At 39.9% G+C, this 15128-nt stretch overlaps 1 long non-coding RNA gene across 1 annotated transcript; it reads left to right on the forward strand.

The window, feature by feature from the left end:
* The first annotated feature begins 3907 nt into the window (after positions 1-3907).
* Positions 3908-6819, forward strand: LOC147370043 (uncharacterized). The gene is made up of 2 exons (XR_015168347.1): positions 3908-4076; positions 4504-6819. It is a non-coding gene; the product is annotated as an uncharacterized LOC147370043 (long non-coding RNA).
* Positions 6820-15128: the final 8309 nt, after the last annotated feature.

Consider the following 15128-nt stretch of genomic DNA (forward strand, 5'->3'; position numbering starts at 1 on the left):
GAGTCACTAAATCAGTATAATGCAGAAGAGACGAAGTAACTGTGATGCCTCCCTATCTCCTCTGGAGCAGAGGTAAATGAAATAAACAATGAGATGATTGAGGGAAAATCTTCTTTTCCTAAACAAATAAATAGTAAAGAAACTAAATGAGTGTCAAACTTCACAGAACCACACAGAGAACTGGAGCTTCAAACTGTAATTTTAAAAATAGTGGGAAGAAAAATGAAGGAGCTCTAACATGAAACAAATTTAGAGAGAAAGAGAAAGAAATGGCAAGCCAAGAACTGTACTGATTAGGAAGTGGGCAATTTAATTTCTTCAGCAGAGTAAATCTCCAACATGAATTAGTTTGTTTCATGCTGAGTCCTGCTGGTTTTTCTTCTTCCCTCAATCACTGTTTATTTCACAAAATCAGCACTCACCTATCTTCTTTAATTATTTAATTTCAGGAGGATTTTCTCTTCACCAAGCAGTTAGCACAGCTAAACTGGGCTCTGCATGTAATGTGTAAACACATTATATTGGCCTGCCTAGGTGTGGGGATAATTTATTTCATCTTGGAGACAACAGTGCTTCAGGGCTCCATTTCCCCTCAAGTGACATCTTTCAGTGACATGCCTGCATCTACTTCCCACCGTGTGCATCTTCGTTGGCATTTACCAAACGCACAAGTGCTGATACAAAATCAGGAAAGCATGTATTCTTCCTAACGGAGAGATGGGTCAGGGGATGTAGATGATGTACATAACACACAAAATGGCACTTAAGATGAAAATGGCATCGATTCCTTTGTTACTAACATCTCTGTGGCTGTCTGAACTCTTCTGCATTCTCATTTTATGCACAAGGTCGGTGTAATCACAAGGTTTCCTTGGATTCAAGGCTATAACATTAGGGAAAAAACAAGACTGGTATCTCAATGGGCTTCTTTTGGTAGACTATTTAAATAAAGATTATTTGAAATATGGTAAGAACATTTAGAAATAAACAGCTAAATATTCTCTAACTAGCATCACATAGTGTGTTTTTCACTTTGCCTCAAGGACAAGCAGGATGCATGTAGCCTTTTCCTTCTATCTTTATTTCAGCTTCCTTACTGCTTCTGATTAGTGACCTCAATTGAGACTCATTGCTCATTGCAAAGGCTGCTAATAGATTGTTTGAGCCTGAATATGTTAGCATGGAGTATTCCTTCTTCCCAGACAGAAGGCCAGGGTTCTTCCCCACCGCAGTCCCTTCTACCCAGAGTCCTAGATGATGACTGCCAGGTTATTCAAACTGATAATAGTGTTTCCCACCTTTTAAAATAGACTTCCCTTTATCATGTCCTTTGTAATGACATCTGAAGTCTTTATATTCAATAGCAAGCTTTTGTGCTGCCTCAATTTGAGCCAAGGCGTTTTCCAATCAAATCCCATCACAGAAGAGAGGCTCATGAAACCAAGGTTCATATAGATCTTCACAGTGAACTCTAGCCATAAGATAACCTTTTAGATTACTAGCCTACTGGGATTACATTTATATTTTTCACTCGCGTGCTCTGTCACTTTTAGAGACCTGAAAATGCTATTCATCGTTGCTAGGAGATGGGTGACTATGGCAACAGTGGGGACTGAGCCAGACGGAGTGCCTCAAGCATTGCTGGGTTTCTGCTCTTTTTTGATCGCTAAATGACTCCACGGCAGTCCTGAGCAAGGGGGCCCCAAACCACTGCCTCTTCGGCTTGTTTCAAAAGATAATGCCACCTGGTTTCTGCTCGCAGGTCGGCTGTCCCCATTTAACAAGTATCTTTCGGTGGTTAACTATACACCATGAGGTTGTCTGGAAAAGGAACAAAGCTGGATAACAAGGGAGATTATCACTATTTAACTGTGTTTTCATACTGCTATTAATTTAGCTCAGATCGAGGGCCATATGCTTCCCTTCATCATTCCACCGAACTCCTAGTGACTTCCATAGAAGTCCCATGCAAAGAACGACGGCAGCATATGGCTCTTTACTGGTATGTTCATTCCTCAAAGATTGATGGGTGTTTTAGAGCCATGAATCATTATCCTTAAGACACCCTTCAATGTCTTCAGAAAGGAGCACTTTCAGGGATCTGAAGGAGCCTCGCCACACAGCTATAATAAGTATGAAACATTCTTTTTGCTTTAAGAACTCAGAAAGGAGAAAGAATATTGACTTGTTTCTCTTACAATAGACTAAGAAGCAACAGAGTATAGTCATAAACGGTGATAGTGATATAGCTTTTATTTGGTCCTCTGTGATAACCTAGGAGAGGGTGCAATGGCGGAGGGGGGGCGGGCAGGGAGACCCAAGAGGGAGTGATATGTGTATAACTAAGGCTGATTTGTGTTGCTGGGTGGCAGAAACCAACACAACATGGTAAAGAAATGTTCCTCCAATTAAAAAATAGATTTAAAAATAATTTGCTTATTGGATCGTGGAAGTCTTCATCTATTAGCCTGACATCTTTCATCACTCCTCAATAAACTATCGTTCCTCATTACCCACATCAAACCCAGATTCCTGGTCCTCCCCTGCCTGTGCTGCATCAAGCCCCGCAGCACAGCTTATGCTCCTGTGCAAGTCTTTCCTCTCACCAGATCAGAGGAGCTATTTTGTTCCCTCTTCCCTCCCACTTTCACTACTTTACTCACAGATTATCTCTATTTCTGAGTCTCCACTGCTGCCGTGTCGTAAAATGCCTTCTCCATCTCAAATGCTCATTTTGGTTCGAATATTTGCCAGGGACTCTGGCCCCAGACTAGGTGCTGCTGCTGCTGCTGCTGCTAAGTCGCTTCAGTCGTGTCCGACTCTGTGCGACCCCGTAGACGGCGGCCCACCAGGCTCCCCCGTCCCTGGGATTCTCCAGGCAAGAACACTGGAGTGGGTTGCCATTTCCTTCTCCAATGCATGAAAGTGAAAAGTGAAAGGGAAGTCTCTCAGTCGTGTCCGACTCTTAGCAACCTCATGGACTGCAGCCTACCAGGCTCCTCCGTCAATGGGATTTTCCAGGCAAGAGTAGTGGAGTGGGGTGCCATTGCCCTCTCCTAGGAACCACTAGAGAACAGAATGACCCAGCTCCATTTGGAAGGGTTAGAAAATAATTCATAGGGCTTAGAAAGGGTTAAGTTATAAATAAGGAGCTTAACAGTGAGCAGAGTAGGCAAAGGACATTTTTTGGAAAAGGTTGCACTTAGAATTTTAAGTCCTTTTCTGCTTCTTGTAAAATGAGCCCTCTCTTTCACCCACTTCCCTGTTCCAAAGTGCAGCTGAGGGCCTACCTCCTTCATAATGCTGTCAGTCTGGGTGTTAACCCTTGCTCATCTCATGCTTCTCTAAGCCCGGGTGGTAATTCTTTTCCATCAGCCCTCTTAGGTCTGGACTTAGGTTCTATCTCATGCTGCTCTCAGTTGTCTGAAGTGTGTAGATGTTGAGCGCAGGAGACAGACCTCTTACCTCTTCTGTATCTTCTAAAAACCTACAGCTGTATCAGTAACATCACAGGTGATCTGCACATACTTCTTATTGGCAGAAAGTCTTCACACCTGTATCATATTTAAACTTTGCAAATTCTTTCATTTATGCATTCTTTTTAGGTCCTTGTAACACCCAGTGAAGTCAGCTGGCTTGCTGTTTATAATGCCCATTTTGTAGATTAAAGGAAACTATAATTCATTGGAAAACCCAAAATCACGCTGGTGATAAATAAATGATATGTCCAAGAAAAGAATTTAAGTGCTTTCTCCACTACGCAATTCTTAATTCAAAGAATGACTGATAGATGGATTAACTTCCAGGTTTTAGCAGATACACTAAGTCTCATGTCCATGCTGTCACTACAAAACCTGACATGCAATTTTTCTGTCTTCACATACATGTCCAATCCCTTTTATCTCAGAGAGACCTGCAAAATATTTCGCTTAAGCCATTCAACCGTTTGATAGTTGAACCAAGAGCAAGAAGGCGTTTTTGAAAATGTGCATAAAGTAGTGTGGGAGCTACTCTTGTCCACATGAGATTCCTGGAAGAATCAGCTTAACAAGCCTCAGACTGACTGTAAACAGCAGGTGGGTATTTCCCAGCCATCTGTTGACTTCTCCAGTTGAGAGCCCTTGAGAAAGTCACTAACATGGTTGTGAATGGGATGAATGGACGTGCTCATTAATCAAAGACTGCAGGAAAAAAAAAACAAAACGTGATTCTCCCTGCTGAAGGCTGGGCACACTGTCAAAGCCCAGAGGGAGGGTACAAAACAGGGCAAAATGTCTCCTCTACTTTATATTTTGCTTTCCCTAAAATGCAAAGACCTTCAGCCAGTGGCCTCGGGAATATCCACTTTGAACAGAACCATGCTTTATCTCGTTGGAAGTGAAACCTGAAATCTTCCTGACATTTCCAACTCATGAGCCAGCAGGTAAACATGTTTATAAAGCATTCACTGAATTTCAGAGGGCTTCATGGATTGTCCATCTGTCCTGCTCTTTCCACCCCCAGGTCCAGACGTATTTCTTCAACACTGACCACTGGGACGGAATTCAAAGGAGGTGTGCAAGTTCCACTCACCCGTGGTGCCGCTTAGACCCTTAAAGAGAGCTGCTCTGAAGTGTGTCTTCATGAACATTCTCCCTTCTCTCCCCATTTCCTTCTTTTTAAAAATTTCTATTGGAGGATAGTTTATTTACAATGTAGTTTTAGTTTCTGCTGCACAGCAAAGTGAACCAGTTATACATACACATATACCCAGTTTTCATGGAACCTTTTCCCATATAGTTCATTGCAGAACATTGAGTAGAGATCCCTGAGCTATACAGTAGGTCCTTAGTAGTCACCTATTTTATATAGAGTAGTGTGTACATGCGGAGAAGGCAATGGCACCCCACTCCAGTACTCTTGCCTGGAAAATCCCGTGGACAGAGGAGCCTGGTAGGCTGCAGGCCATGGGGTCGCACAGAGTCAGACACGACTGAAGTGACTTAGCAGCAGCAGCAGCAGTGTGTACATGTCAATCCCAATCTAAAAGTTTACCCTCCCGCCCTTCCCCAGCTGGAACCCATAAGCTTGTTTTCTACATCCGTGACTCTGTTTATGTTTTGCAAATAAGTCCATTTGTACTGCTTTTTAGATTGTGCATACAAGTGATATCATACAATGCTTGTCTTTCTCTGTCTGGTTTACTTCACCTAGTATGATAAAGTTTAGGTCCACTCATGTTTCTGCAAATGCAGTGTTTCGTTCTTTTTCATGGCTGAGTAATATTCCACTGTATATATGGGCCACATCTTCCTTATCCATTCCTCTGTCGATGGACATTTAGGTTGCTTCTGTGTCTCACATATTGCAAACAATGCTCCAGTCAACATTTGGGTGCAGGTATCCTTTCAGATTATGGCTTTCTCAAGATATACGCCCAGGAGTGGAATTGCTGGACCAGGTGGTAGTTGTATTTGAAACCTCCACACTGCTCTCCACAGTGGTTGCACCAATTTATACTCCCCCCAGCAGTGGAGGAGAACCGCCTTTTATCCACACCCTCTCCAGCATTTATTGTTTGGAGATTTTTGATGATGGCTATTCTGACCAGGATGAGGTGATACTTCATTGTAGTTTTGATTTTCATTTCTCTGATAATTAATGATGTTGAGCATATTTTCATGTACTTCTTGGCCATCTGTATGTCTTCTTTGGAGAAATGTCTATTTAGGTCTTCTGCCCATTTTTTTAGTGGGTTGTTTGGTTTTTTTTGACACAGAGTTGCATGAGCTGTTTGTATATTTTGGAGATTAATCCCTTGTTGGCAGCTTCATTTGCAAATATTTGTCCCATTCTGTGGGTTGTCTTTTTATTTTGTTTATGGTTCCCTTTGCTGTGCAGAAGATTTTATGTTTAATTAGGTCTCATTTTTTTATTTCAATATTTTTTATTTCATTTATTTTTCACTCATTTATTATTTCATTCACTAGAAAGTGGATCCAAAAAGATATTGCTATAATTAACATAAAAAGAGTGTTCTGCCTATGTTTTTCCTCTAAGAATTTTAGTGCCCAGCCTTACATTAGGTCTTGGATCATTACATTAAGTTTATTTTTGTATATGGTGTTAGGGGGTGTTCTAATTTCATTTTTTTTTAACATGTAACTTTCCAGTTTTCCCAGTCCCCATTCTTTCCTTACTTCCTTCACATTATTCTGTACAAACTGTTCTCCACCCAGTATATGGTTTTATTTATTTTTTTTTAATTTTATTTTATTTTTAAACTTTACAATATTGTATTGGTTTTGCCAAATCTCAAATTGAACCCACCACAGGTATACATGTGTTCCCCATCCTGAACCCTCCTCCCTCCTCCCTCCGCATACCATCCCTCTGGGTCGTCCCAGTGCACCAGCCCCAAGCATCCAGTATCGTGCATCGAACCTGGACTGGTAACTCATTTCATATATGATATTATACGTATTTCAATGCCATTCTCCCAAATCATCCCACCCTCTCCCTCTCCCACAGAGTCCAAAAGACTGTTCTATACATCAGTGTCTCTTTTGCTGTCTCGTATACAGGGTTGTTGTTACCATCTTTCTAAATTCCATATATATGCATTAGTATACTGTATTGGTGTTTTTCTTTCTGGCTTACTTCACTCTGTATAATAGGCTCCAGTTTCATCCACCTCATTAGAACTGATTCAAATGTATTCTTTTTAATGGCTGAGTAATACTCCATTGTGTATATGTACCACAGCTTTCTTATCCATTCATCTGCTGATGGACATCTAGGTTGCTTCTATGTCCTGGCTACTATAAACAGTGCTGCGATTAACATTGGGGTACACGTGTCTCTTTCAATTCTGGTTTCCTCAGTGTGTATGCCCAGCATTGGGATTGCTGGATCATAAGGCCTAATAGACATTTCTCCAAAGAAGACATACAGATGGCTAACTAACACATGAAAAGATGCTCAACATCACTCATTATCAGAGAAATGCAAATCAAAACCACTATGAGGTACCATTTCACACCAGTCAGAGTGGCTGCGATCCAAAAGTCTACAAGCAATAAATGCTGGAGAGGGTGTGGAGAAAAGGGAACTCTCTTACACTGTTGGTGGGAATGCAAACTAGTACAGCCACTATGGAGAACAGTGTGGAGATTCCTTAAAAAACTGGAAGTATATGGTTTTAAAAACAAGGATTTGTCATTTCTTTTATTTCTTCAAAGCCCCGTCTCCAAATCATCGGCTCCCTGCCTTACATGTAAACGGGAGGTAAATTACATTTACTAGAATTAAGGCATCGAGTTCAATTTGAAAAGGAAAAAGGAGCAAAAATTTTAAAAGTACGGAAAATAATTTTACCAGTAAACAAGCAAAAAGCTATAGACTATTTTCACCTATATACTTGGCAAAGACCGTTTTCATTTTTTTCTTCCTTTGAAAAATATATTTTGTATTTTGTACTGAGACTTCTCAGTGGTTCACGCAAGAGTACCACAATTCAGGGCTGCAAGAGTCACTTTGTAAGTAAAGCACCAGAAGTTATTCAGTCCTGATCAGATTCTTAGTGACACGCTGTTCTCTGCTTCATGATCAAATACCCACCCCAGGGATCTGGCTTCTTATCCCTGACTTTGCCACAGCAGCTTTCCAAGTCGGCCCTGTCCCCATCTCTTTGGGTCCTGGTGACAACCTCTCTGTCAGTCTCTCAGCCATCCAATCCTCACCATCTGCACCGCAGCTCAGGAGAGTTTAGAGCTGACTCTGCACACAGCCTGCTCCCTCCCCATTTCAACCTATTACCTTCTACTGGCCGCGGAGACTATCAAAGCGTCCTCCTCATAACCACTTTTAAAGTGACTACCTAGTGCCTAATGAATCCTGATTTTTCTCGACTCTACTAAGCAAAAAATCACTCACATAAAATGTAATGTTTTTAAAATGCCAGAGCAATCCTGGTTTTCTCAGTAAACGTATCCCAGTTTGGGGAGGGGGAGTGTCTTCAGAGGACAGTTGAAAATCCTTTCAACCTACCTGTACAAGAGTTATTGGCAAAAAAAAATTAACTTGCCTCATGAGCACTTCTGGAGAAGGAAATGGCTGCCCACTCCAGTGTTCTTGGAGAATCCCATGGACAGAGGAGCCTGGTGGGCGACAGTCCATGGGGTCACAAGAGTCAGACACGACTGAGCGGCTAAGCACACAAGCACTTCAGTTAGTTCTTAAAGTGTGTCTTTCTTGCACCGCCTTCTCTGCGCTTTTTTCCCATGCAGAATATGTTATTTTCTCCCTTGAACGTCTGTGGCAGTAAGAAATGAGATGAAAGACACAGGACGCATTTGTGTTACCTTGGAAATTACTGAACGTGCTTCTGCCCGAGTTCCCTTTCCTTTGAGTTTCAAGCTGTTATAAACATTACTTTCCATAAACCACTAAAGATTCTCTTTAAAGTGACCTGGGCACTTTCAAGTCAGACAAAGTCTACTTTTTAAAGATGGCCAGAATATTTCGTCATTACATTTTGCAATACATTTTTATGAAACCAGGTTTGATTGTACCATGGATCAGTTTTTTAAATTTCATTGTCAGAGCCTCAATTTTATTTACGCCAAATTGGGAATATAAATCTTCTATAAATGAACCCTTAGAAAACCTATGTACCACATTACGTACGTTTTTCAACTTCTTTCCTCTCCACTAACACATGCACAGACAGAGGAAGCCCTGAGAAATTCATATACTCTTTTACTTTCCTATTCAATCTCTGGCCATGACAATTACAAGCAGGGAGGATTACTCAAGGACATGTAACTGCAGGGAAAACAGGAAAAGCAAAGAGCCGATATAATCTGCATATTAGATAATGAGTTAAAATATACTTTTTGTTGCTTGTGTAGATTAATATTTCCAATTAATAATGCACTCCAAAGCATATACCTAAAAAACCTCACATTTTTAAGTTAGGAACCTTTATTGTTATTATTCACACTGATTCAATGTAACCTCTTAAACCTCGCTTTGCTTCGTAAACATGACTTTAGTAATAGTTTCTATTTACCACTTTTTTCTTTATTTCTCAAAAAAAAAAAAAAACAAAAAAACCTTTTTAAGTGGGTAGATTCACTCAGTAAAGCATTAAAACACATTCTCAAATGAACCTACGGTTGAAAATTTGATTGAAGAAAAATGCACAGTTAGCCTCCTAACTCTTATTAAGTATAAGTCACTCAGTCGTGTCCGACTCTCTTCGACCCCATGGACTGTAGCCCTCCAGGCTCCCCTGTCCATGAAATGCCCCAGGCAAGAATGCTGGAGTGGGTTGCCATCTCCTTCTCCACCTAACCCTAATTAAACTAACCATATATTCTAGCTATAATGTAATAGCCATAACTTTAAATATTCAGCCTGCTGATGTGTCTCAATTTGGGGTTCATGATATATAATTATTCCATCTATATGATTGTGCAGGTTAACTTTGGCTGGTTTACTTCCAGTTAGTACAGAAATATTCATATCTGAAGATTTGTTAGAGAGTAAAATCTGTCAACTCTATATGAGGCAGTTCTTGGATAACCTTGTAATTCCTGCACTGTAGTCTCACTATCCTCTTATATGGACAGTTTCTGATTGCAGAAATAAATTGAAAAAAATTTTAAGGCAATTCATCTTGGCTCTGCATACTAAAAACTAGCAAGATGGGATGTGCAAAGTACCTACCATCCTGTGATTAAAGGAGTTTAATTCAAAATGTTCAAAGCAAATTTTTAACAGAGCAAAATAAATCACATGTTCAAATGTCAGGTACTTTAACAACTTTTCTCTTTCCTACAGCAAGATAATGGACTTTGAAGCCAGAGAGTCATGGCTCCATCTTTTTCCTAGCTGCAGGATATGTGTGAAACTTACTTAACCTCCAGAACTTTGTTTCTTTGATGGTAAAATGAGGTGAAGAGTTTACAGAATTGCTGGCAGCTGTAAATGTGCTAAAGAAGTGTGAGGATGCCTGGCACATTTCCTGGCATACAATACCCAATAAATGTTATTTTCCTCTTCTCATTTCCAAAATACTTCAGTGGTATGTCCCTTAATTGTAATTCTGACCTTTCATTTTACATAAGTCCCTAACATCGAGATACTTTTACAATTTCGATACCCATCTTCTCAATAAAGTTGACTGCTAGCTCATTTTATGATTTCAACAGTAACAGAAAGTCCTCAACCCCCAAAATACTTCTCTTAACTATGCTCATGCCTAAATCTTCTCTTGCAGGAGACAAAGGCATTTATTCCAGAACTACAGATGAATCCAAAATTATAAATCCCCCGAAGAGAGATAACAACACCATGACTTAAATTCATACCAGGTTTCGCATGACTGACAGCAGATACTTTCCTGTGATTAACGGGGGAGAGCAGAAGTGAGAACACGAGGGAGACGCGGGAACCTGGGCTGGGAATAGGGTCCACAGAGGAAGGAAAACAATTTTGAAGTTAGAGGTAAATTTGAAGACAAGTTTCAACCACGCATTTTTTTCCTTCATACTAGATCCTGCAAAAGGAGACTTGATTTACAGCGCAACTTAAAAAAAAAAGTTTTGGCTGATGGTGGTAGAAAATCCAGTTTAAATTATAGACTTATTTTGATCATGGTGACATTTTCTGTTTTTCCTGATCAACCCAGGGTATGTATATGATCAGAGATGTAGAGTTAGAAATCTGTCAGTGTCCACAGTATGATAGACTCTGCCCATGGGTGTTGCTGGTAGGTAGAGAGCCGTGTGCGTGTTTAACATTCATAATTTAATGTTAAGAACTGGTGTTTTTAGGCTTGTTTTCCCTATAGTTGGAGGAATAAATAAATGAACTATTGAGTCGAATGCACAGAGAAGCCAGCAAAAAGTATTAGACAGCAAGGTTTTCAAATCAATCAGTGTTTCCAACCCTTTGCCCTCTGCAGTATTTAGTGGCTCTACTGGATGCTCTGAAATTGTTCTGGGCTCACCAGGCAGTCAGATAAAGAAAGAATCAAAGGAAGGAAGAGTTTTGTTTTGTTGTAAGCTTCACATCAATGACTCTGTGGCATGCTTCAGCCCAAGATACATAACCCATTGCTTTCGTCAAGAGCAGTAGCCTGGTTAAAAAATATATCAGGTGACTTAAGCAAATTCTGAAAGCACTGAGCTGTCAGACTTGAGTATTTATGGTTTTTGATTGCAAACTTTCAAAGAACAAAAACCATGTCATGTATTGATATATTCCAAACCAGCACTCTATGAATACTCAGGGAATATTAAACAGTTACATTTTATTGCAGAAGGCCTTTAAATGTCCTCTCTTACAGGCCAGGATCCTTAAACGGTGTTGCCTATTTTGTATACACTCTGAAGCCAGTGCCATCCTTGTGTTAAAATACTCTTCCCTTTACCCTACCACTGAAGTTCAATAAAAACCCTAGTCACCCTTCATGCTGGGAAAGATTGAAGGTGGGAGGAGAAGGGGACAATAGAGGATGAAACAGTTGGATGGGATCACCGACTCAATGGACATGAGTTTGAGTGAACTCCGGGAGTTGGTGATGGACAGGGAGGCCTGGTGTGCTGCGGTCCGTGGGGTCGCAAAGTCGGACACGACTGAGTGAATGAACTGAACTGAACTGAAGTCATCCTTCAGTAGGAGGTTAAATACAGTTTCTTCTTAGAAGCTGTCCCTGGTTTTTCAGGTCACACTTACAACTTCTTTTGTAATTAAAGACAGCATGATAATTTAGTACTTTTCACTTTTATTGTGTGATATTAATTCATTTTTCTTAGCTGTGCTATCACTTCACCATAGTGAAGATCATGCTTTATTATTTTAATACCAACCCAATTCCCATGTATTCTCAGCCCACAGTATGTGATTTTTTAAAAATTGTAATAATTTGATTGACTAACTTACAAAGTTGAATAATCAAAATTCACAAATCAGCATTTTGCTGTCTGTGTCCTCCATCTCCAAATTCATACTTGAAGCCCTAACCCCCTGTATAACTGCATTTGGAGAAAGGGCCTGTGAGGTGAGAGCCGTTAACTGAGGCCACAGGATGAAGTCATAAGCCGAGAGTGCCCACGTTAGAAGAGGAAAGTACCAGAACGCTCTCCTTCTGCCAGTTAAGGACGTCAAGCTGGGAAGAGAGGTCTCATCAGAAAGCGACCCTGCCAGGCCCTGACCAAGACTTCCAGCCTCCAGAACGATGAGAATAAATTTCTGGGTTTAAAACACCCAGTCTGTGGTATCTTTTTCTGGACGCCCCAATAGACTTGATACATCATAAAAACAAGACAAAAGAGAAAGGCATTCAAAGCCATAAGAAATCAATTTCTTGGTTTCCATGTACAAGAAAGAAAACCTTTGTGCAATTCTGGTAGAAAACTTGGCTTTGCACTTTCATTAATGCAGTGACAGTTTCTGAAAAAGATCATGACTTGAAGAAATTCCTTAGAAATTTATGAAGAAAATCAAGTTAAACATTAAAAAAACAAAGCCACTAATTATAAATAAAATCACTCCATGATGTTTATATAATTTTTAAAAAACTTTATAAAACAATTCCATAGGAAGTACCTATCAAATATTGGCATGAACTTCAAAGATCTAAGGTTGTCTTCTCAAAGGCCCAATTCCAACAGTCTCTGGTTACCAGTAGGGGGCAGCAAGGCACACGCGATCCCTCAGTGTCTGAAACTCAAGAGAGGCTTGCCAGGTTAACCAGGAAGTGTCTAGGTAAGACACAAAAGCATCAGATATGCAACAACAACAACAAAAAACCCAACTCTTACAAGTCAGGGCTAAGCCCTAGAAAGAGGAGACAGTAGGAAGACACAATTCAAAATTTTATGTATACCAATGGAAAACTTTGGGTTGGAAATGAGAATGTTTATCCTTCTAGAAATCAGCATATACCAGCAATTTCTTAACGCTTCCACCAAAATCACTAAAATAGCACAGAAGGTTGGAGTTATCCTGCCCTGACTTCTCTCAGTTAAATCTGAGAGATTTTTCTTTCTATTCATTGACTTTAAGCCTTCATGGAAAGCAGTTCTACAACATTTTGAATAGTTTGGTGGTCTACAATGACTATTGACTATTTTTCTCCCAGGGAAAGAGAATAATGACTTTTAATTGTGTATAACTGCAGAAAAATAGTTTGGTCTAAAAGTAGTCTAGCCTTTGGCTATCAGAATATGCCCAGAGTTAGACCCTAAAAGAAATTAAGCTAGATCTAAAAGATATCAGGCAATACGAAAATATTGAATTGTTCTATTTCTTACTAGTTTCACTATATTAATCTGACGCCCCTTTGTAGTTACCATGCATTTGATAAATGCAGAGCCAGGCTCCTCTGTCCGTGGGATTCTCCAAGCAAGAATACTGGAATGGGTTGCCTTTTCTTCCTCCAAGGGATTTCCCGATCCAGGGATCAAAACCCCATCTCCAGTGTCTCCCGCATTGGCAAGCAGATTCTTTACCACTGTGCCACCTGGAAGGCCAAATGTAGAAAAAGTTAACAAGTATTTTGCTGGGTAGTCAAAAAGGTTTTGAGCTAATACATCAATGTTCTCACCTCGCCACAAAGTAAAACCTTACAACTTTTCCTACTTGAGGTAACGTTATAATGTTTTCGTGAAGAACATTCCAGTGCTGAAAAGATTATAGAGAGCCAGAAAGAACAGTGGTTTGGAGCTTATTTTCTGATAAATCTATACAAACTCTGACTTCCTTGTTCTTTCTCCACTGAGAAAAATCCACATGTTAATCATTTTAGAAGGATCAACTTCCACTTAGGATGGAGATACAAAAAAGAAAAAGGAGTAAGTAGAAGAGAGGCTGAGGAGAGAAGAAGAAAAAGCAAGCCAACAAAGTACCAGCACATATCACCGCGTCCGACAGCACCAGGACTGATGCTAAATTTTCAGAAATGGAAGTTTATACATGGTCTCCCTTTTCTGGTCTCCGACTATCTTTGCATCAGAAACATGAGCAAATTCTCCTGTTGGGATTCAAGAAAGAGATTTTCCTTCAAGACTTGATTTCTGCCTGCAGTGAATTTTTATGACCAAGTTATTAACCCCTGAAAAATGGGGTTTATAATGGAAATGCTGATAGATTCCTAATGGTAGCTATGCTGGTAGGCACCTATATATTAGCCTTAATAATGTCAAATTGTGAAACTAAAGCGATTGAAAATCTACTAACTTACACTTACGGAATCTCTGCTTCAGTAGTTTTTGATATCTCCCTCATTTGAATGATATTTTCAGGCTGTTCTAAAGACTAGTGTCCTATATTTGTGAGAACGAGAGTTACGATACTATAGGGTTTTGTGAGCATCATAAACTTAAAACAGCGTATTTATTTCTGAATAGCCCGAGACTCTGTGGTCCTTTTCTATTTAGGAAATTTACCTACATAAAAATCTTGAGTTCTGCAGCCATCAATTCTATAGCCTGAGCCCTTTCTCCTTTTCCTCCCATTTTTTATACATTTTATTCTGCTTTCTAGTGGCTCATTGAACAGCTGAGGGGGTTAACAGTGTAATTTCATGAACAGTGACTATATATATTATATATATATATATATATCTCCTTAACTTGGATGGATAAGCAGACTCCCCTCACTGTTAGTAGAATTACAGTTGGATGCCAGATTTCCGCTGGCTTGATCTCATTACATAACCTACTCCCTGCAACTGTCTTCTGTTATGGCCTGTTTTATGCGAGCTGACAGCCCGTATATAGATGTAGCAGTAAATACGTTCTGCCACTGCTTAAACAAAAATTTTCCTATCATCATGTTTATCAGGATAAATGTGTTGCCAGATATATTCTTCTTCCTGAGTTGATATTAGCAGAGCTCGGCAAATGTCATCTCTCCGTTCTCAAGGGGCTCTTCTCAAGCTCTCATTTGGCATCTTAAAAACACTGAACATGGTTGAATGGATCCAGATGCATTCTCTAACAGAAGTTATGGAAACATGGAGAACAGCTTCATTCTATCAAGTGTAAGATTATTTCAAGGCAATTCTGACACAGAGCAGGAAACTCAAAATACTTTTGCCCTGAACCAGTTGTAGCATACAGCACAAGAAGAAAAAT

The sequence above is a fragment of the Bos grunniens genome, chromosome 7, assembly GCF_055505025.1.
Source record: "Bos grunniens cultivar Pamir isolate PY7600 chromosome 7, Bosgru_T2T1.0, whole genome shotgun sequence".
NCBI classification, from domain to species: domain Eukaryota; kingdom Metazoa; phylum Chordata; class Mammalia; order Artiodactyla; family Bovidae; genus Bos; species Bos grunniens.